The sequence below is a fragment of the Brienomyrus brachyistius genome, chromosome 16 (assembly GCF_023856365.1).
Source record: "Brienomyrus brachyistius isolate T26 chromosome 16, BBRACH_0.4, whole genome shotgun sequence".
NCBI lineage: Eukaryota > Metazoa > Chordata > Actinopteri > Osteoglossiformes > Mormyridae > Brienomyrus > Brienomyrus brachyistius.
Genome location: NC_064548.1, coordinates 3,318,708 through 3,342,222, shown reverse-complemented (window position 1 = coordinate 3,342,222; position 23,515 = coordinate 3,318,708). Strand labels below are relative to the sequence as shown.

The window sequence follows — 23,515 nt, the reverse complement described above, 5'->3', positions numbered from 1 at the left end:
TAAACAAAGGAGTCATAGGAGCTAAGTTAAAGACAAACACACGCACACTCGAACAAAACTGAATCACTGCAGTATCTGCAAAGGATGTCAGGAGTTTCTTTGTGGTCACTGGGGTGGCAAGAAAGAACAGAACACACCAAAATATGAAGGAGGGATGGGGGATGAATAACAGAGCAGCCCCTGTCACCTGACTCTCCCACTCAGGACAGCCACGCCCCCCCCCTTCTTAAGGCTTTTGTTCAGCAAAACGACTGGAAGAGTTTTTCTGAAAACGTTTGGAGTATGCAGTGTTTACCCTGATTAAATTCACACATCTCAAAATATCTAATGCATTTCTTCAACTGCAAATTATAAACAGGGCAACTATTTGAAAGGAAATCAGGAGAAAATCAGGAGAAAGGAAATCGAACTAATGAAACTCATTCTACATTCTGTGGCAAAGGGATGGAGTATCTGTTCAAGCAAACCATGAGGATTCTGAAAGCCTACTGCCCAGTTTTAAACGCCCCCCCCTACAAAAAGGTCTGCAAACAAACACTCATCTGTCTTTAGGTTATGGGAACCCAGAGATGGGTGTTGTGAAACCCAGAGAGCTTCCATTTTACTTTCCTTTTATGACACATCCATCATCCCAGCATATTTCATTACTGTGATCCTCTGTCCCTTACAGGAATAGGAAGGCCCCATGGAGGGAGAGGATGTAGGGTCGCTGTCATTGTCCTCTTGGGTTACCTGGCCAACAAGCAGCAGAGATGGAATTGGGAGGTGGGGGGGTACTTGCGCACAATGTTGTCTTTGTTGCCCATTATCCCAGCGTTGTCGCCACTGGCCTAAAACCAGCTCAGAGGGTTGCTACCCTCAGGGGAGGCCGGTGGAGAGAAGTCATTCTGTTCTCCAATCACTGGGGAGGATACAGTTGGCTCAATTCACAGGCGCTGACCTCGTGGGGAGCTGGAGGCCAAGTAGGGAAAGTGGATAGCAAACTTATTCACTGGTACCCATAGTCTCCCTCTGGTCCCGTAGAGACAAGCAAAATGGCTGCTTTTCATAGAAAACACACTCACCGAGCATCATTTGTTCATTCCTGAGCACAGTATATGCATTCACTAGGGTTAAAGGAAGGGCTACATCAGGATCAGTGCTGAGTCAGGTTACCTTGTGCAGATTCTGCACTTAATTTTGTGTGAGTGAGGTTCAGTTTGACACCTCCCCCAGCTGGCCCTAAACAGTGAATCAGCAGACTTCAGAGCTTTGCGTAACTTTTCTGCCATTTTACTCTTGTTCTTCCTTATCCTTCCATCTTACTCATGTTATGTACAAATGATCCTTGTTTCCCCCCAGTAAACCCGACACAGGTGTCATTTGACTGTGCCGCAAGATGTTTTGTCCGGTTTTCCACTGAATGACATACGCTTTTACATCACAAGTATTTTTTTTTTTGTGTTATGTAGTTCACTCCACCCCCTCGCCCGTCCTCCCACCAATAAGAGCTTTACCTTGATACAGGTTTTTTTATGCACATTTACAATGTAGGGGTTCTTAGCCAAGCCTAAGTTGCGAGAAAATTCCACCTATTGACCTGCCCTGGCTGCATTTTTTGTCCTTCTCTGACTATACAATAGCATTTTTGCAGCTTGGTACTGGAACAACCTGATGGGTCAGGATTGCATAAGTTCTTGAAATTGCACAGGCAATGTAAGAATGATAGACGTGCCAGACCATTTGTTTTCCATTTTCTGTGCCACAGTGTCTATGATATACAAAAAACTGTCGTGTCATCCTGTAAATTGCAACCACAGAAAAATCGGTGGGGTATCTTACATACAAAAAATATTTCAGGCCCCTAAGCCTGAAAGTACAATTTGAATCTAATAATTGACAGAATGTTCACTGTACTGTAAACATAAATCATTATGTCTTCAAAAACCGACTATAGCTTTCAGTTGCACTTGTTCCTGGCTATTAATAAAAACATAAACATTTTAATGACTTTAACAAACTTAATCTTTGACATTTTCTGTGAATAAACTCAGTATGTGATTCAACAAAATGACAGAGGGATGCCCTGAAGCTAGGTAGAGTCAAACCATGATGATGTATGGAAAAAAGCTGGTTTTACTCTGAGGAATGTGTGAAGCGCACTTCTTTGGATGGATCGCATGTCAATACACTGAAGTGAACATTCATTTGGTCTTATTTTTGCAAAGGTACTTTGGGTTTGTTACTGGGCTCATTCTTTTGGCCTTGAGAAAATATAACATTTAAGTCTTTTTTTGACTAGGAGGTTGCCTGGTACAAAAGCAGATGCACCAGCTACCTGCAGTGACGAGATAATAGAGTCTGGGAAAGTTGACTGACATTTAGCTCAATAGAACAATTATCTATATGTGGTAGCTGATTCACAAAGCCAAACCACCTACCTCTGGAATGTACAGTCTCTATTCAAATATGGAAATGACGTGTACATTACCTAAATAGGCTTGATTTATTCTTTTGTAGATATCTGTCTATCAGAATATTAACATAAGAGTAAATGGATACTTTCCCTTTTAAGTCAACATAAAGAAAACTGTCCCATTACAAACAACTAACTTTCATAACTGGTGTGTGACATACAGTATATGACAAACTTCAGAATAACATTGGTATTATGGTCCCATTAAGAGTAATTATCGCTTAAGTGCTAATTGTTAAACATGGCCTGTGCATATCCTGAGTGTCATATAACAGGACCTGCTGAAAACTAAGTTTCGTTTGCTGTGAGTAGCATGACTACAGCAACCATCAACACAATGGGTAGCTTTCTTTTCAGGTAGAAAGAATGCGGAACCAAGTGACCAGAGAGGATGCGTGTGTCCCTGGATGGAGGGAGGTGTTGCCCCTACTCACTGTGTAGAGGAAGAACAATTTCATCTTTATTTGCTCGTGTCTTCCTGGCACCAGCTATGGAGGAGCTGTTTACCTTGGTTTGCATTTCCGCCTGCAAAGCACTGGCAGGTGAGATGCTTCAGGTGTTGTAATGTTGTGATAATGTGCTATACAAAAATAAATTTGTTGTTGTTGTTCATCGCCTACTAAGCATCAGGCATCCTGGTGGACCTGTGGGAGAAGTGAACATAAATTCTGGGGGGTTGGAGGATTGCAACCGTCCCAGTAAACAAACCAGCCAATATAATGCCCCGGGCTCCCTTAAGTGGGTAGAGACTTCAACCCCCCAATACTTAACCCAAAGTTATACCCTTGAGTGAACAGGTCAGGTGCAGGAAACAACAAACAAGCTAGCAAACATATAGTCAACATATACTGTACATGCAGTACATACATGTTGCTGGCTGACACAACAGGATGATCATGGTCATCAACACCACTGTGACTGATGCCTTCGCATTGCTAACCCTGAGATTTTTTTATCCTACAATGCAGGCATCAAAAATGGTAGTAAATGATAAAACAGCATCATCTCTCTCATTTCCTTAGACATTTCACTTCCACAAAACCGCACCATAGAGCCATGTCTCCAGTCTGTTTGCAGAAACCGTCGTAGGAGAGCTCGTAAAGACTCACGATGGATGCAGATTAATGTTTAAGAATCATTATTAGGTAAACAGGGAAGGACTTACAGTCTCATTCTGGCTGGAAGTTATGATTAGATGAACAACCAAATAGCTTGCTGCCGCCTGGATATTTACACAGGCCCTGTGCTAAAAATAAGTCACTAGGGGTTTTTTTTTTAAACAAAAACTTGCCAGGTGGAATTTCAGTAGCTAGCAAGTATGGGTCAAAGTCCTTCCTTGTTCTCACTTTGACATCTCATGTTCTGGCATTATGTGACATTGGCTTTAGCCGCTTTAGCCGAAGACTTTATCAGAGAGCACTGATTTGAGGAGCTGGGGTTGGAAGGTGTTTATAGGAGACCGGTAGATATGAGTAGGAATCCGATATGATAGAAAGCATAAGCAAGCAGATAGTTGTTGAATTCTGTATGAATAGCAGTGCAGCATACTTTGGAGACCTATATGCAATATGAAGGTGGACATTCAGGTGAATTTTCAATATTGAAACAGAAGGACAGGAGCTGACATAAACAGTGTGTCACTCTGTGGCAGAAATGACTGGGTGGCGTACACCTCTGGACAGCCGGCCTGACGCAGTGCTGTTCCACTTGCCCTGCGGCCTTCACAGTCTCTCCCGGATTTTACTACAGCAGTGGGAGTAAGAAGGCAGAATGGCGGGAAAAATTCTTTCAGTCTTACCCACAATTCCTTTTTGGCTTCCTCTCAGGTCTCTGCCCCCCTGGTGAAACTGTTAAAACGGTGCCATTGTTCCTTATCATGGCACTGCATCATGGGCCAGGAGACAGGACAACGGCACTCAGTGTCGCAGGCCTCGGAGCAGGCTGGTAACGCCCCACGCGTCCAGCATGTGACCTGTGCTACAGGGCTGTCCAGCAGGTCCAAGTATGACTGCCCCTTGTTCTGTTCCTCGCATTTCAAGCGCTCGGCATTGCCAGCATGGCCCTAGCGGGGGCTGCAGGGGGCGCTGTAACCCAGGGGTTATCCCCTCTACACTCACATAATCACACACGCAACATCTGACCCAGTTGCTGCACTTACAAATAGTAATTCACATAACATTATATGTTGCATAAACACAGATACAGATGCACATTCCGCCATGAACACACTTACACATAGTCACACAATGGAAGGGAAAGTACAAGTGAGTGCTTTAATAAAGAAAGAATTATAATGATGTCCTATTGTACTGGCCATCTTTATGCAAAAGAGATACCATTAGCAGTACAGTGAGGAAGGAAAATATATTGTGACACATAAGAACATAAGAACTATACAAATGAGAGGAGGCCATTCGGCCCATCAACCTCGCTTGGGGAGAACTTAACTAATAGCTCAGAGTTGTTAAAATCTTATCTAGCTCTGATTTAAAGGAACCCAAGGATTCAGCTTGCACTACGTTATCAGGAAGACTATTCCATACTCTGACTACGCGCTGTGTAAAGAAGTGCTTCCTTAAATCCAGTTTGAAATGTTCTCCCGCTAATTTCCACCTATGGCCACGAGTTCGTGTATTTGAACTAATGCTGAAGTAACTATTTGGTTGAACAGCATCCAAACCTGTTAGAATCTTATATACCTGGATCATGTCCCCATGATGGCTGTTATGATCTAAAAGCCAATCATACTGGCAGACTTCACCAGAACTTATGAAACTTAGACATGGCATGCAACTTTGTTGAATAAGTAGAGAATTAAGAATTAATCACCTGCCAGTATTCCTGTCTTTTTCACTTATACATTTCAACAGAGACACACTGCTGCCGGACTTCTGGCCTAAATGACTAGGACTCAGAGTAGTTGCATCTATTGGTTTTCACCAACCTAGTCCAAAACAGGACACCTCAAACTGGGCCATCTATCTACTAGCTCTTCTGTTCACTGGCCTCTGAAACCTTAAGACAGCGTACTATAGGATACAGGTAACCAATGGGACATTAGGATACTGACTGGATGGGCACTTCCAGGATAAGGTGCACAAAAGATAGACCCAAGTGAAGGGGACAAGAGAACAGGAACAGGAACCAGGAAGTAAATACACAAAACAGGCAAATGTAAGAATAAGAGTTGCCTGATCACACCAGCTGCAGAACATTGGCTAACCAGGATCATGAATCCAACGAACAAGGCACTGGCTTTCAATTTTTCATTCTAGGAATGTTCACCAAACGTTACGATTAAGGTATGGAAATGCTCAAAGTGTCCAGTTTCCCAGAACTAAATCTCACCACTATGACTAAGAAAAAAAATGCAGAAACCAGTGAAGGGCATGATACAGCAGTGGGTAACACTTTCATGGGTTTAAGGTTGGACAGCATGTTCGTAGGTTGCACAAATAGTACATTCCTGTCAGCTGGGAACCTTACCACTGTCCGGAACCTTTATGATGCCGCAGCTAAAATTCCTGCTAGCAAGAAAACTGCTGAGTCCTCCCACATGGGGAGCCGTACCATCGAAGCACTCCCTCCCAGGAAGAGAATCTGGACCACAAGACACGGAAGCAGATTCTTACCTCAAACAATGTCTTTGTCGGCCAAATATGTCTCCGATCTGCATAATTGATCACATCTCACTTAAGAGATAGTTCCAACTAACTAGAACAGGAATTTTGTGGGGTTTTTCAGCTGGCTTCCTTGTATCTCACAAAACACATAACTTATAGCACTTTGCAAAAATGATGTATATAGCTATTTATCTGGCAATATGTGCATATTTACTCAGAAAAATATATAATTTAACATTAGAATGTGTAGAAATGTACAGTAATACAATAAAAAGCTGAGAATTTTCTTTTTTTTCTCCAAAAAATATCTTGGATGGCTAGAAGAACACAACTCTGTTTTCCACGTTTATCTTTGGAGGTATATCAGCCATTTTGCGTATTTGTTGCATTTCACCACCAGCTCACTTAACTAACTTAATTAAGCCGTGTGACCCGGAATAGAACTAGCAGGTATAGAACATGGATGGTATTGATTAGCCAAACAAGGTGTGCTAGTGGTTGAGTTCACCAAACATGTTGGATGGATTTTAAGAGAGATTTAAATATGACTAAGCTGACACACTTTAACAGATTTAAAATAGTTTTATGGCAATATAAAGATCATTTGAACAATTTCCAAATATATTTTACTTGAGGAGGTATAAGTCACTCAGTTACTACTCAAATACAAATCATGATTTAAATATAATAACTGCATGAAATACATTAATTTTTATGATTAATGATGAACAAATATAACAAACGCTTCTTCTTAATGAATACATTAAGTAAGAGTATACTGCTACATTACTTGTGCTTCCTGAAGTAGTGTCACCAAATTTCCTTTGTTGGCCTGAAGCTTGGGCACCGTATTGTACCATTTATAATGTCTTTGTTGTATAAACAAACATTTGACACTATAACAAGAATTATAAACATACTTGGCTAAAAAAAATTATTCTAAATGATTTCTCTGTTAATTAAATGTAAGAGAGCCAGAATCACGAAAGCGAACAGGAAGGCCACAGAAACAATGGCTTCGTATAGCATTCACTTCTGCAGTCTGGTAGGAGGTTTTGCAGCATAAGAATCCTGCTGTTTCTGTCCCAAACTATTCATATCATCAATAGCTAAATATGAGTCCTGCAATATTAAGGGTTTTGCACTTCGTGTGTATTGTACTGTCAAAGTGTTGTTTCACTGCTTTATTGCATGTCTATTGTCTGATTATTTATTTGTGCTGCGTTGTTCTTTATACTGGGTGTCACTGAATGAGTAAGCCTCTTGAATCTTGAAATGCGTATGTGACCTAATTATGTCAGTTTCAGACTGAGTAATGCCCCAACAACATCTCATATTCAAATACTAGTTTAAGAAAATCATGTGACCTGTTAAGAGACAATTGTGTGAATTTATAAAACCTTTGCTCCCCCTGCTGGCGGCAAATATACCATATAAAGTATATAGACAATTCTAGGGTGGAAGCAGGGACGGATTACGGACCAGGCCAGCGGGGCCGCTGCCCAGGGGCCCTTGGGGTGCAGGGGGCCCGTGGGGCCCCTAGCCCAAAACAATTTGCAATGCTTATCAACAATGTATTTTCGTTTGTCTATTTTAGAGGGCCTACATTCTTTGATCCTCTATAGGGCCCCTGACCCTATAGGGAGGGTGTTTGGCTGCCAAGGGCCCTTGAATTGTGGTGGTGGTGGTGCTGGTGGTGGTGGTGCTGGTGGTGGTGGTGGTGGGGGGGGGGGGGCCCTTGCGAACGTTTTGCCCAGGGGCCCACACAACCCATAATCCGTCCCTGGGTGGAAGTAATTATAAACTGTTAACATTTAATGTAGGGGTATGCATCTCCTCAGATGATGCAACACACAAAGAGGTACGTGGATTATGGTACAATTCACTTGAATTCAGTAGTGATTGACCCCCTACTACTGCTGTGTCATTGTACAAGTAGATAAGAACTAATTGGTTTTTAATGTTTCATCCTTATGGGGGGGGGAGCTTGGTGGGCTGTCAGAGTGAGAAGAAAATGAAACAGAATTTTAAGAATATGTTTCTGTCCATATGATAAAACTATCAGTTGAAAGACATTAAAAACAAATGAGGATTGCACACATACTTTCTATTGCAGCAATGTAAGGTGGCTGCAACCTTAATATGGAACGTGTGCTTCCAAAGAGGTGTGTGTGTTAAAACTGTTAGAGGTGTGTAGTCACAGTTATGCTTTTATATATTTATGATTCAGAGACTTTAGCAGTGACAGGACATGCCCTTTCCAGTGAAAAATCACGCCTTTTCCACGCATCCTGCTGCACCGGCTGTTACAACGGACAAAGTTCTAAGTCAGCAATAGCTCTTGGGGGGTGGCGGGGGTGGGGGGGGGTCGCCAAAAAAGCATGGATAACTATCATGGCATAAAGTGTTCTTCTTTATGACACAAACCGGATGACTTATTGAGGGACCTCGATGTCACTCAGAATCCCTGCATTCTGATCTGTAACGACGTTTAAAAATCCAGTCATTCATTCATTCATTGATGGCTTGATGGCTGGGGGGGATCAGTGTAGGGCATGAAGGTCCGTAGGCAGTTACTTATTGTATGTTTTAATTTATTGCTAACATAACTTTATACTGTAATGCAAACATCACATATGTATGCCTGTGATCGGAAAGGTTGTTGGTTCAAATCCCCTGGTTGCCAGAATAATCATATCACTGCTGGGCTTAATCTCAATTTCTCTACAGACTGTCTGCTCTCTGATCCTCACTTGTATGTCACTTTGGACAAAAGCATTTGCTAAATAAATGTAAATTTAACGGACCCACAGGTGTTCCCAAGCCAGCCCTGAAACGTGTTCCCACCCGTTTCTTGGGTCCACCCTCATGAGGACTAAAGGAACGTGGATGATGGAAAATGTTTCATCATTATGCACATTGCCTCTCTGGGTGTTTTCATGTACTTTTTAAAATATGTGTGTTTCTGGTAGGTAGGGAGTGTTTTGTGTGTATTTTTCTATGCTTGGGGCTGTTATCTGTTTGTGTATGTCCAGTGGCTGGGTGCAGATAGCGTCTGGCCTCTTGTCCAGGCAGTCAGTGTCCAGGTGTGAGGGCAGATCCTGCAGATACTAGGTAAGGAGTGTGTGTATTTTTTTCTGGGTATAGGGTATGCTTGCTTTTGCATGTATAGAGAGAAAAGACAGAGAAACACCCTTGACTGTGTATATAGTAACGTAAAATGCGTGTTCGAGGCTGTACCCCGCCTCCCATTTCTGGGTCGGTCTGGTTCGGAAACTGCTCTTCAGAGAACAGCAAAGTGTGCAGTAAAACTGACCCAACCATTTCAGGGGCAGTTCTACCAGCTCTGGTGGGCATTTACCACCCCAATCTCATCAGGGGGACCCACAGCATCATAAAGGACGGTACCCACCCCTGCACAGCCTATTCACATTCCCATCACCAGGAGTGTGATATCAAGGACTACGAGATTACAAGACCGTTTATACACTCAGGCCATTAGGCTTGTGAACAACTCATGCCCACTTGCACCTTAATTTGTACTTGCATGTTAATCTGTACCTCAGGTCTGTGTTTTGTGTTAATTTGTGTTTAGCGGAAGGGCATGTAGAGTAACATTTTCATTACACAGAGTAACTAACTGTTTACAGTGAACATTATAAATGGCATTTTTGGGTGCTAGACAGTGATGTTGATTAAAGTGGTTCCCCATTGCTTCTGAAAAAGCACGTTGGACGTCTTGAAAAGTGTTATGTAAATGCAAGATTCATTCATAAACACTTGAATCTTGAATATACGGGACTCCTGTTGGTGTTGGTGTTGGAGTATTCAGAGCAGTTAAGCATCAGAAATTCTTTGAATAAGGATGTGTTTTATTCCAAATGTAATGCATTACAACAAATGATAAAATTACATGTGTAGCAATACATGTAACTTTTTATTTCAGGACTCTGACAGGCATCTCTTGCTGGTTTGTTGGCTCTCCTGCAACCTGACAAGAGGGTATGCATGCCCTCTATAAAACAATAGCACCAAATAACTGTTACAACCCAACATATGGAGGGTCCCAGGGATCCTCGAAACTACAGATGCAAAGCAGGAAATAACCCAGGATGAGGCACCGTCATAGGGCACACACAATTTGATGACTTCACATGGGGACTGTGTCTGGAAACGAGAGAACCGGGAGGAAACCCCATGATGTCAACAAGTAAACTCCTCATGCATGGATCCAGGCTGCAGACTTTAACTCCAGTCCTAGATGTGTGAGGTAACAGTTCTAACCACTGTCTCATCCCACTGTTGCAACCATATTTAGGTAAATGTGTTGAAGTATACTGCATGTGGCAACATGCTTGGTTTTAGATACAGGTTATGGTTTTGTGATTAAAAATTAAATTTCTTTTTTTCATTGACTGGATCACATAATATTCCTTTAACAGGAAAGTTTGTCTTTATCCAGTTCAGATTACATTTGCGTCAGTAGTGATTTTGGCTACAGTTGTATTATACTAGTCCATTTGTGTTTCATCACAACACGATCGGGAACCAGCAGAGGGCGTGTACAGCCTCTCTGCCGAGCTCCACTATGAGCTCACCAAACTGGTTCTACCAGTTCTGATCGGCACACCTGCCTCTAGTTCCCACATTCCCCTCTCTCCATTTAAGCCCTGGGTTCCTAGCAGTCCTTGTTTGGATACTGAACTGCTGGTCTGTGTTTCCCTAACGGTGTTAGCGTACACCCCTGTTAAAATGCTTTGTAAGCTCTCTGCGAACCATGGCTTTTGCTGTAGGATGCAACTGAGTAAATGTCAGGAAAATCCTACTAGGAAAACTGAACTTTATTTGGGGTTAATCAGTCACTTTAACTGATGACAGTTGCATACCCAAAATGACTGAATGCTGTAATTAAACCAAAAGGTGCTTCATCCATCCATCCATCCATCCATCCATCCATCCATTTTCCAAACCGCTTATCCTACTGGGTCGCGGGGGGTCCGGAGCCTATCCCGGAGGCAATGGGCACGAGGTAGGGAACAACCCAGGATGGGGGGCCAGCCCATCGCAGGGCACACTCACACACCATTCACTCACACATGCACACCTACGGGCAATTTAGCAACTCCAATTAGCCTCAGCATGATTTTGGACTGTGGGGGGAAACCGGACTATCCAGAGGAAACCCCACGATGACATGGGGAGAACATGCAAACTCCACACACATGTGATCCAGGCGGAGACTCGAACCCGGGTCCCAGAGGTGTGAGGCGACAGTGCTAACCACTGCACCGCCATGCCACCCCCTGTATATATATTTTTATTTTTTATATTTTGTTTTTCAATTGAATTGTACAGGTTAAAGGTCATATTAACGGTGAGAAAAGTTTTAAAATGATTTATCGTGATCATTTTTTACATCACAAAAACCTCGCATTTTAACAGGGATGTGTACACTTTTTATATCCAATGTACATGCAGACATGTCTGCGGGAAATGAAAAATGCGATTCTCTGTGGTTAAATGCTTGCAGTATCGGAATTTTGTGTCTGCGCGGCCACCGACTGCACCAATCCAGAACTGTGCATGTTTGCCACGCCCATAAAAACAATGTTGATGTGTATCTGTGTGAGGAAGTATTTCATATGACATGACAAGCTCAAACAATATAAGACTAGAATACGGAAATCCAAAGTAAAATTGACCCCCAAGTAATTTATAAAGTGGATCAGGTGTATTTGTTATTTTGTAATAGATTATTCCAACTGTATACAAGTTTCAAACAGATATACACTATATTGCCAAAAGTATTGGGACCCTCCAAATCAGTGAATTCTGGTGTTCCAATCGCTTCCATAGCCACAGTATAAAATCAAGCACCTTGGCATGCAGACTGCTTCTACAAACATATGCAAAGGAATGGATTGCTCTCGGATGCTCATTGAATTCCAGCGTGGTACCGTGATAGGATGCCACCAGTGGAATAAGTCCGTTCATAAAATTTCCTCAACTGTTAGTGGTATTATAACCAGGGGTGGAAAGTTCAGGTTCAGAAAGTACCAATCCAGACCAAGATTTTGTTTCAATCAACCAGTTGCGTATGAAGAGCCACAATCACAAAGTATTCAACTGGTTGGTTGAAACAAAATCTTGGTCTGGATTTGTACCTGAACTTTCCACCCCTGGTTATAATACCACCAACATTTGATTATAATAAAGTGCAAGCAGTTGGGAACAACAGCAACTCAGCAACAAAGTGGTAGGCCACATAAAACGACAGAGCGGCGACCATGCATGTTGAGGCACACAGTGTGCAGAAGTCGCCAACTGTCTGCAGAGTCAATAGCTACAGACCTCCAAACTTCGTGTGGCCTTCAGATTAGCTGAAGAACAGTGCGTAGAGAACTTCATGGAATGGGATTCCATGGCCGAAAAGTCGCATCCAAGCCTTACATCACCAACTGCAATGCAAAGCGTTAGATGCAGTGTTGTAAAGCATGCCGCAACTGGACTCTAAAGCAGCGGAGACGTGTTCTCTGGAGTGACAAATCACGCTTTTCTGTCTGAAAATCCAATGGATGAGTCTGGGTTTGGCTGTTGCCAGGAGAACGGTTCTTGCCTGACTGCGTTGTGCCAAGTGTAAAGTTTGGTGGAGGGGGGATTATGGTGTGGGGTTGTTTTTCAGGAGTTGGATTTGCCCCCATAGTTCCAGTGAAAGGAACTCTTAATGCTGCAGAAATCGAAGCTATTTTGCACAATTTCATGTTCCTAACTTTGTGGGAACAGTTTGGGGATGGCCCCTTCCTGTTACAACATGACTGCACACTAGTGCACAAAGCAAGGCTCATAAGGACATGGATGAGCAAGCCTGGTGTGGAGGAACTTGACTGGTCTGCACAGAGCTCTGACCTCAACCCGATAGAACTCCTTTGGGATGAATTAGAGTGGAGACTGCGAGCCAGGTCTTCTCGTCCAATATCAGTGCCTGACCCCATACTGTAAATGCTCTCCAGGCAGAATGGTCAAAAATACCTATAAACACCCAGAAGATTTGAGGCTGTTATAGATGCAAAGGGTGGGCCAACTCCATATTAAAGTCTATCTATTAAGAATGGGTTGTCATTAAAGTTCATGTGTATGTGAAGGCAGGTATCCCAATATGTTTGGCAATATAGTGTACTTTGCAATAGTGCTAACTGTTTAATATATGAATCTATGTCCAGATTATGTGTGCAGACTCATGAACAATCTGCGTGCAGAGAGTATCTCCAGGCCTTCAGTTTTGTCTTATTCGGATTGCCTTGTTTCCCAGGTTGCCCCAGTTACCCTGTCCTTCTTGTTCTAGTCCCATGCCCAGATTTTACCTTTATTAAACCTAGTTCTCATCCAACCTTGCCACTGGATCTCTGCCTCCTTGTCCACCGCCCCTTGTACCTGGTGGTGACAGAGTTATAATTTTATTGTCTGCTGTTTGTGTTGTGAGGACAAGAAGACAGACACTGACACGGATCTGCTTCAGGTATTTCCATTTATTTAAGGCAGGGGTCGGGCAATCGGCTTCGGTACAGATGAGGATAGAGGCGCAGAGCAAGGTCGGGTCTCCAGGCAGGGGTCAGGCGATCGGCGTCGCTACAAAAGGGGGCAGGCAAAAACTCGGAGTCTAAGAATCATTGCAGATGTCAGAACACCAATACTCAGACACAGGAGAAAACTCTCGAACTCTGGGCACACCACGAAGATCTTGCATGGATTGGAAAACCGAGCCAGATATAGAGTACCGAAACCGGGGAAAACTAGAAACAGCTGGAAGAGGAGTGTCCGAGATGGGAACAACCGGTAAAACAAGAAAAATTGGACGACAAGGTGCGAAAACCTCGGGGAAGCCCTATCGACCGGTATCCCCCGGGGGGCGTGGCTGAGATGCCGATGGGGATTCTCCAGTGCCATCCATGACAGTTTGTGACATATCAACATGCTCAAACCTGCCACACACCACCAGGGTGTGTTCAGTACCAAACAGGCCACTGGTAACCATGGTTTCCTCACTGTTGGCCTACAGGGGTGATACCTGGACATGACTAGCAACTAGTATTTGCCCTAACCAAGGGGTGGGGCAGTCCTCCACAATGATGTTTCCCATGCAGGGAAGAATCTGTATGGCAGAGAGGAGAAGGACCAGCAAATTTGACTAGCTGACCTTTTCTTAAGGAAAACTGGGGGACTGGCATCTATTACCAAACGCTCCGCACAATATAACGAAAAGCTGTTATTTTGACGCTGTGGGGACTATTTTTCAGGTACCCACAAAGATCTGTGAATGCAATCAAAGATGGCAAAACTCTAGTACTTTGTTTGTCTGCTTATGGTTAAAGTTAGGGCTGGGTAGGGGTTAAGGTCATCATGTTGGGATTAGAGTTTTCCCCATAGAAATGAATGGAGAGTCCCCACCATGATATAATTACAAATCTGTGTACATGTGTATGCATGTGTATATGTGTGGAATTCACATGTTCACCCTGTGTTGTATGAATTGCTTTCTAATCTGCTTTCCAAAACATGCAGTTAAGCTGATTGGCGTATACAATATGATAATGTCTGTAAGTGTATGTACCTTTTGATTAACTAACATCCCATCCAGAATGTACCATGTCCAGGCCTTATTTCCTGTGCTTTCTGGAAATTTAAGAAATTAAATGGTAGCCATACTGTGCTTACATACACTGTAAATGAAGCATCATGACAACTGTGCCTTGTTCTGTGCACGTGTATATTGGTGATGAGTGGTGAAGGGACACCATTTGGCCTCTCACCTAGAGCACCAAAATGGTCAGAGAGGAGCCTATAGGAAATGTCATTTATTGAATGGAACAGGTGATTAGCATTGGAATATTTTTTATCATTTTGTCATATTATTTTTTTCTCACTCTGATTTATCTTTGGTTCTTGCAGAAGACCCTAGGAAGCTGCCTCCTCTCTTACAGTTTTTCTCCAAGCTGCCCCAAGACACAGAGAAGTCTTCCTCATCCAAACCAAGGAAACCTTTGAAATTGGCCCAATAACAAAAACACTGATGGCTTGGATCCTCAGCAAGACTGGGCCAGGCAGATATGTCAGGAGGCTATGGAAAGCTTGTATGACAGCTTTGGTTCAGATAAGGATTGGTTCAGTATGGAGATTATGCGCTTGGTGGGGGAGGTGAAAAAGCTTCAACCTTTCTCAAATTCAGATGAGAGGTCCTTCTTCGTCCATAGATATAAATCCACGGAGGAACTCTATGTGTATTTGTTTATGTACAGGCAGATGGGCAATGAAGAGAGTACACATTGGTATGCACCAATGCTGATTATCAAGAATCCAGATGTAGATTTCACTTATTTGTGTTGTACCACATAGCATACCCAGGTATGGACCTCCAGAAAGATCTTGATGCCCTTCTTTCAAAAGTTCGTCCTGCTGTCAGGTGCCCTGAGACAATGGATCTGAGGGTCTCTGAGGTAGGTTAGTTCCTTACCATTTACTGTTACCCAACCTGTGGAAACAGCCAAGAGCCTAGTCATTCTGGATTTTACAAATCTTATTAATCCATTTCATTAAACAATAAAGTATGCTTATGAATATAAGAACATAAGAACTATACAAACGAGAGGAGGCCATTCGGCCCATCAAGCTCGCTTGGGGAGAACTAAACTAATAGCTCAGAGTCGTTAAAATCTTATCTAGCTCTGATTTAAAGGAACCCAAGGATTCAGCTTGCACTACATTATCAGGAAGGCTATTCCATACTCTGACTACGCGCTGTGTAAAGAAGTGCTTCCTTAAATCCAGCTTGAAATGTTCTCCCGCTAATTTCCACCTATGGCCACGAGTTCGTGTATTTGAACTAATGCTGAAGTAACTATTTGGTTGAACAGCATTCAAACCTGTTAGAATCTTATATACCTGGATCATGTCCCCCCTCAGTCTCCTTTGCTTGAGACTGAACAGATTTAGCTCAAGTAACCGTTCCTCGTATGACATTCCTCTAAGACCAGGAATCATTTTTGTGGCCCTACGCTGCACCTTTTCTAAGGCCACAATGTCCTTTTTAAGATATGGTGACCAAACCTGCACACAATATTCTAGGTGAGGTCTCACCAAGGAATTGTATAATCTTAGCATTACCTCCCTTGACTTAAACTCCACACACCTGGAGATATACCCCAACATCCTATTGGCCTTTTTTATTGCTTCCCCACACTGGCGAGAATGGGACATGGAAGCATCAACATACACACCAAGGTCTTTCTCATGATCAGCTACCTTTATTTCAGTGACACCCATGAAATACCTGTATTTTATATTTCTGCTCCCTAGATGGAGTACCTTACATTTATCGACGTTAAATTTCATCTGCCAGGTATCGGCCCAGTCACTAATTAAATCAAGATCCCGCTGTAGCTGCTGAGCCGCTAATTCAGTATCTGCTACACCACCCACCTTGGTGTCATCTGCAAATTTCACCAGTTTACTGTATATATTGGTATCCATATCATTTATGTAAATTAGGAACAATAGTGGTCCTAAAATCGAACCCTGCGGTACCCCACTATGAACGCAAGCCCACTGTGACATTGTGCCTTTTATAACTACTCGCTGTTTCCTATCTGTTAACCAGTTATCAATCCAGGTCGCTATGGTACCTAAAATACCTGTCGCTTTGAGTTTAAGTAGGAGCCTCTTGTGGGGGACAACATCAAAAGCCTTTTGGAAATCTAAGTAGATGACATCATAGGCCTTTTTATCATCAACTTCCTGAGTAGCTTCCTCAAAAAACTCCAACAGATTTGTTAAACAGGATCTACCTCTCCTAAATCCATGCTGGCTATCCCGCAAAATGTTATTGGAGTCCAAGTAATCTACCATTTTCTCTTTGATTATAGCCTCCATAACTTTACCAGTTATACAAGTTAGACTGATTGGCCTACAGTTAGACAAATTACTTCTATCCCCTTTTTTGAAAATGGGCGTTATGAAGGCGTGCTTCCAATCAGAAGGTACCACACCTTCAGATAAGGATTTTTGAAACAGTAAAGTTAAGGGTCGGCAAATAATATCCCTCATCTCTTTTAACACTATAGGTAAGATGCCATCAGGGCCCTGTGATTTATTTATTTTGAGCTTAGCTAGGCTTTGCAAAACATCTGCTTCAGTTATATATATATTAGCTATAGACAATGCTGGATAGGTAATAACTGGTAAATTACTAAGGTCCTCAACAGTGAATACCCATGCAAAACTATCATTGAACTCATTTATTATATCAATGTCATTTACTATTATAAGACCCTTACTATCCTGCAGATTAGTAATTTCAGGTTTTAGAGCTCTTTTAGAGTTAAAATACTGGAAGAAACTTTTAACGTCATCCTTAGCTTCCAATGCAACCATCCTTTCGACATTTCTATGAATATGACATGTCAAAAAGGCCCAACAGAGAATGTACTTCCTCTGGCTAAAAAAAATTCAACCAACCTCAAAACATACCACTTAAACAGTCCTAATCATCTCTAACTGATAAGAAGCACATTCCATTTTTGTTTTCCAGCTCAGCCCCAAGTGGCTGCCTGCTATAGTCATTCCCATGTGCTTGATTTTTTTTTATTTTACATATTGTAAGTTTGTATTTTTATCTATAACTTTTAATAAACACTATATTGCCAAAAGTATTGGGACACCTGCTTTACACACATATGAACTTTAATGACATCCCATTTTTAATACATAGGCTTTAATATGGAGTTGGCCCACCCTTTGCAGCTATAACCTTCTGGGAAGGCTGTCCACATGGATTAGGAGTGTGTTTATGGGAATTTTTGACCATTCTTCCAGGAGAGCATTTGTCTGATGTTGGAGGAGAAGGCCTGGCTCACAGCCTCCACTGTAATTCATCCCAAAGATGTTCTATCAAGTTGAGGTCAGAGCTCTGTGCAGACCAGTCAAGTTCCTCCACACCAGGCTTGCTCATCCATGTCCTTATGAGCCTTGCTTTGTGCACTAGTGCACAGTCATGTTAGAACAGGAAGGGGCCGTCACCAAACTGTTCCCACAAAGCTGGGAGCATGAAATTGTGCAAAATGGCTTCAAATGCTGCTGCATTAAGAGTTCCTTTCACTGGAACTATGGGGGCAAATCCAACCCCTGAAAAACAACCCCACACCGTAATCCTCCCTAAACCAAACTTTACACTTGGCACAATGCAGTCGTGCAAGAACTGTTCTCTTGGCAACCACCAAACTCAGACTCATCCATCGGTTTGCCAGACAGAAAAGCGTGATTCATCACTACAGAGAACACGTCTCCACTGCTCTAGAGTTGCCCAGTGGCGATGTGCTTTACAACACTGCGTCTGACGCTTCACATTGCACTTGGTGAATTAAGGCTGGGATGCAGTTGCTCGGCTATGGAAACCCATTCCATAAAGTTCTATACACACTGTTTTTGAGCTAATCTGAAGCCCACACAAAGTCTGGAGGTCTGTAGCTATTGACTCTGCAGACAGTTGGCGACTTCTGCACACTGTGTGCCTCAGCTTGCATTTTCCCCACTCTGTGATTTTACATGGCCTGAGTTGCTGTTGTTCTCATTTGCATCCATTTTGTTGTAATACCACTAATAATTGACCCTGGAATATTTAGTAGTGAGGAAATATCATGAATGGACTTATTGCACAGGTGGCATCCTATCACGGTACCACGCTTGAATTCACTGAGCTACTGCGAGTGACACATTCTTTCGCAAATGTTTCTAGAAGCAGTCTGCATGCCTAGGTGCTTGATTTTATACACCTGTGGCTATGGAAGCGATTGGAACACCTGAATTCATTGATTTGGAGGGGTGTCCCAATACTTTTGGTAATATAGAGTACGTTTACCATTACCTGGCCATCAGCGTGCTTATTTCACAGAAAGCAGAATATGTGAGTAGGGGCTGCTGTTTCCCCACACCCAAGAGGTCCAGTTGGACCTCCAGCCCCTCTCCCTGCCAAAGCCGGCAGTGCTTAGCAGTGCTGGCTGAACTGCCAACGGAACCAGTGCAGCACCCCAGGGGAAGAAAGCTGAAGCTTAGCTGTGGAACAAAGACAGGAGGCATAAACCTTACCTGCCTACTATTATCATGGGCAAGTATATTCACTGGCAAACAAGTCGGAAAACTTATCAGCGCTGACCAGGAACTACATGGAGTACAAACACTGCAACATCATGTGCTTGTCAGAAACCTGAGTCAGTGCTGGACCTTTTCCCACATTTGTGCACATTTCCACTGCAAGAAACTGGTCCTGGCCCAGAAAAACTGGTCTCAGAATTTGGAACCAAAACATCAGCAAAAGTCCAAATCTTCCACATTACTGGAAAATTCAATCCATAACCCATATGTGTCACGATCCGGAAGCGCGAGTAAAGCACAAGGGTAGAGCGAGCAAGCAGGAACTGGCAGGCAGGCGGAATACGGGGCAAAACAAAGGGTTTAATTGCGGGAACCGGGGCAAGGGACATCAGACACAGACTGACATCAATGACGGACCAGGGAAACCGAGGAGACCAGGACTTAAATACACAGGACTAATCAAAGTAACTAGACAAAGCTGGAGACGATCAGAGAAATACACGTGGGTAATCAGGGGGCGTGGCACACACGAGGAGCGGAGGAGCCGGGCATGACAGAACCCCCCCCCCCAAAGGCGCGCTTCTCCGGGCGTGCCAAGGAAGGGGGCGACGGACGGGACGAGGCAAAACAGGACCTGAAAAACAAAAACAGAAGTGAACAGAGGGAACACAGGAGGACGTGGAGCAGAGACAGGTGGGACAAAGAAAGGGGAAGCAAACGAAGGAGGGACTAGGGCAGGAGAGAAGGGAGAGAAGGCAGGGGAACAAAGGGGAGCCCGAGGGAGACCCAGCGGGCGACGGGCGACAGCCGGAGGGGCCGCAGGCAGTCGGGAGGCCGGAGCCGGAGGGGACCTCGGAGGGGCAGAGGAGACAGGGCGAGGGACCCGCGGAGGGGCCAGGGAGGGAGTAGGAGGGAGCACCAGGGAAGGGGACGAGGGAGCTGGAAGGGGCCAGGGCGAAGGCAAGGCGAGGGGGGGGGGGGCACCGCAGGCGACCGAGGAGCCGCCGTCGGGGAGCCCCCAGGCGACAGACCAGGCACCGGAGGGGGGAGCGAGGCAGGGCGACGAGGCCCCGGAGGGGGACCCGCAGGCGACAGCCGACCAGGAGGGCCAGGACCTGTGGGCGCCAACCAAGCCCCAGCGCAGGCGAGGCAGGGCGAGCCAGGGGGCAGGGCGGGCGGGACCCCAGCCCTGCGTCTGTGCCCTCTCCCCTTGCGCCTCTGGGGCTGCAGCAGGCGGAGGGGGCGCCTCTGGGGCTGCAGCAGGCGGAGGGGGCGCCTCTGGGGCTGCAGCAGGCGGAGGGGGCGCCTCTGGGGCTCTCCGGAGCTTGATCAGCCTCCGGAGGTCCTCAGCCATCCTCTCCAGATCAGAATACGGGGAGTCTGGAGAGGAGGCAAAATCCTGCCCCAGTTGCACAGCCTTTCCCCCTCTGGGGGGTCCTGTGGGGCCGGTTCCCCCATCACCCTCCAGTACAGTCCCTGGAGGGTGATGTACCTGTCCGCGAGGGCCGCGGGCGATACGGGCGTGGCCCCTTTAAGAGGGCGGGGTATTCGCGGGATGGCGTCCCTCACCGCCTTACTCCCTCCCCAAGTTGTCGGCTGCTCGGGCCGGTTATCGCACCGCTTGGGGGGCGGCAGCTGTTCCGCAGGGAGGGTCTCTGGGTCCGGGAAGACGAAGGGCTCGTCCTCTTCATCCTCGCTCGGAGCCCAGAGCCTCGCCAGGGAGCAGGGTCCCAGACCGTACGGTCCCAGGTCGGGACCCAGGACGAGCTCCTCCTCCTGAGGGAGCCAGGGGCTGGAGAGTGAGCAGGCGCCCAGATAGATTTGCTCTTCCGGGAGCTTCTTCCTCCTCCTCCGCGTCTTCTTGGGGTCCGTCATTCTGTCACGATCTCGCTGGCAAAGCGGGCGATCGTCGGGCAGGCGAGCGAACAGGAACAAGCGGACAGGCAAATACGGGGCAAACCGGGAGTTTAATCAAAGGTTTCGGGGAACATCGGACACTGACTGACATCAATGACGGACCAGGGAAACCGCGGAGACCAGGACTTAAATACACAGGACTAATCAAAGTAACTAGACAAAGCTGGAGACGATCAGGGAAATACACGTGGGTAATCAGGGGGCGTGGCACACACGAGGAGCGGACGAGCCGGGCATGACAATATGGTTTTGTCTAATATGACTGGTGTGGGCAGCAAGACAACTTGCCAGTTTATTAGTGGAATAATGCTACATTAGTTTTTGGTTCTCTGGAAAACAAAAGATTGGTTTTTTTGGTCAGATTTAGTTTTCTTGATTACTAAGATGCATTTTCCAAAATGTTATCATCTGTCTCCAAACTCTAGGTGATTTTCCCAAGTCTGTAAAGGCAATTATCACAACACTGTATCACAAGTGCAAAAGGATCAAAAATGCCCAAAACATTCACAACATGTACCAAAACACAAAATAAGTCATCAGTAAAATATTGTCCCCATAAAGAATGCACACTTAACCAATGTGTAGATAAAACCCCCAAAAATGCTAGCACTTGAACCAAAACCAGGCCCACCAATTTTTTTATGTCAATGTAAAATACATATACACAGATATACAGTCATGGCCGAAATTATTGGCATCCCTGGAAGTTTTCTAGAAAATGCACTATTTCTCCCAGAAAATTGTTACAATGACAAATGTTTTGGTATACACACGTTTATTTCTTTTATTATCTTCATTGGAATAATGCAAAAAAACAGAAAAACCAAATTTGACATCATTTCACACAAAACGCAAAAAGTGTCCTGGACAAAATCATTGGCAGCCTAAACTTAATATTTGGTTGCACACCCTTTGGAAAAAATAACAGAAAACAATTGCTTCCTATAACCATCAAGAAGTTTGTTTCACTTCTCAACTGGAATTTTTGACCACTCGTCTTTTGCAGACTGCTCAAGGTCTCTCAGATTTGAAGGGTGCCTTCTCCCCACAGCAATTCTGAGATCACTCCATAAGTGTTCGATCGGATTTAGATCTGGACTCATTGCTGCCCACTTCAGAACTCTCCAGCGCTTTGTCTTCAACCATTTCTGGGTGCTTTTATAGGCATGTTTTGGGTCATTGACTTCATGATGTCTTGCACACAGTCAAGGCATCCAGTTCCAGAGGCAGCAAAACATCCCCAAAACATCTTAGAACCTCCACCATGTCTGACTTTATGTGGCGGAGCGATCTGCAATACCCGACCCAATAGACAGCCGACTACACCACACCAGGAAATTTTCACCCAGGGAAATACGATAATCAAATCTCAGATGACTAAACAGCACACTGGTTCAATCCACCGAAGGGTCCAGAGACATGAATTGATAAAAATCACTGAAACTGAAATGGAGACACAAGAGTCAGCTGCTCGGAAGTTGCATAACCAACAATACCTCACAACGAGCGATCTCCATGCGTGGTTTAAGTAGCCTATAGTGGGCGTGGCACTGACTGTCATGACCACTTCTGTCTATGTAACATTTCCGCTCCGTTCCGTTCTTTTTTTGAAACCAGTGGAAATGTGGGGAGGTTCTCAAAAGGCTGGAAAAAACTTCATACTGTTCCATTACATTTGAGCTCATATGATGCTGAGGTATCGCTCGCCGCACACCTGCACTTACGTTCTCATTCCTGAGGTGAGTTGTCATGTGATCGGTGCAGCAATGTGCTGTTTCAGTGAGTGTTTCTTACCTTACCTCGCAAAGGCACCAAGCAAGAACCAGCCCAGCACCGGCACCATGCTGGTGTAAATAGGGCATATAAGATAAAAGCCGCAGTTTCCTGTGAGGTATGGGCAAGATTCCCTGGTGAAGTAGGGGTTAGAGTCCTTTGTGAGGTATGGGCAAGATTCCCTGGTGAAGTAGAGGTTAGAGTCCTCTGTGAGGTTCAAGACCTTGGAGAAGTCACTTGCATCTGGGCACTGATGTTGTAGTCACAGTGAGATCATCCGTATATGCTCAAATTTGCCGTTGTCAGGTACTAGAACTGGACAACGGACCTCTGTACTCAATTTCCGCCGACTTCACGAGCATATTCATGGCCAAAGCTGTTGTAATAGTCAAGGATGAGATTCTGTATCTTCTCTGGGACGTGGTATCTGCTCAGGGCCAACTCCACCAGCTTGTGTGGTATTGATCCATAAGCATTGGCAAGGTGGAGCCACAGCACTGCCAGGTTCCCCTTGCTCTCCTGTGCCTCTCGGATCAGTTGAGTCACCACCTCTGTGTGCTCAATACACCGGGGGATGCCTGGAACTCATTCCTTCCTTCCTCGTTCT

The 23,515-nt window shown here is 44.6% G+C and overlaps 1 long non-coding RNA gene across 1 annotated transcript; it reads left to right on the top strand.

The window, feature by feature from the left end:
- The first annotated feature begins 8,467 nt into the window (after positions 1-8,467).
- LOC125709684 (uncharacterized) lies at positions 8,468-10,567 on the top strand. Its single transcript, XR_007382809.1, has 2 exons — positions 8,468-9,192; positions 10,025-10,567. It is a non-coding gene; the product is annotated as an uncharacterized LOC125709684 (long non-coding RNA).
- The last annotated feature ends 12,948 nt before the right edge of the window (positions 10,568-23,515 follow it).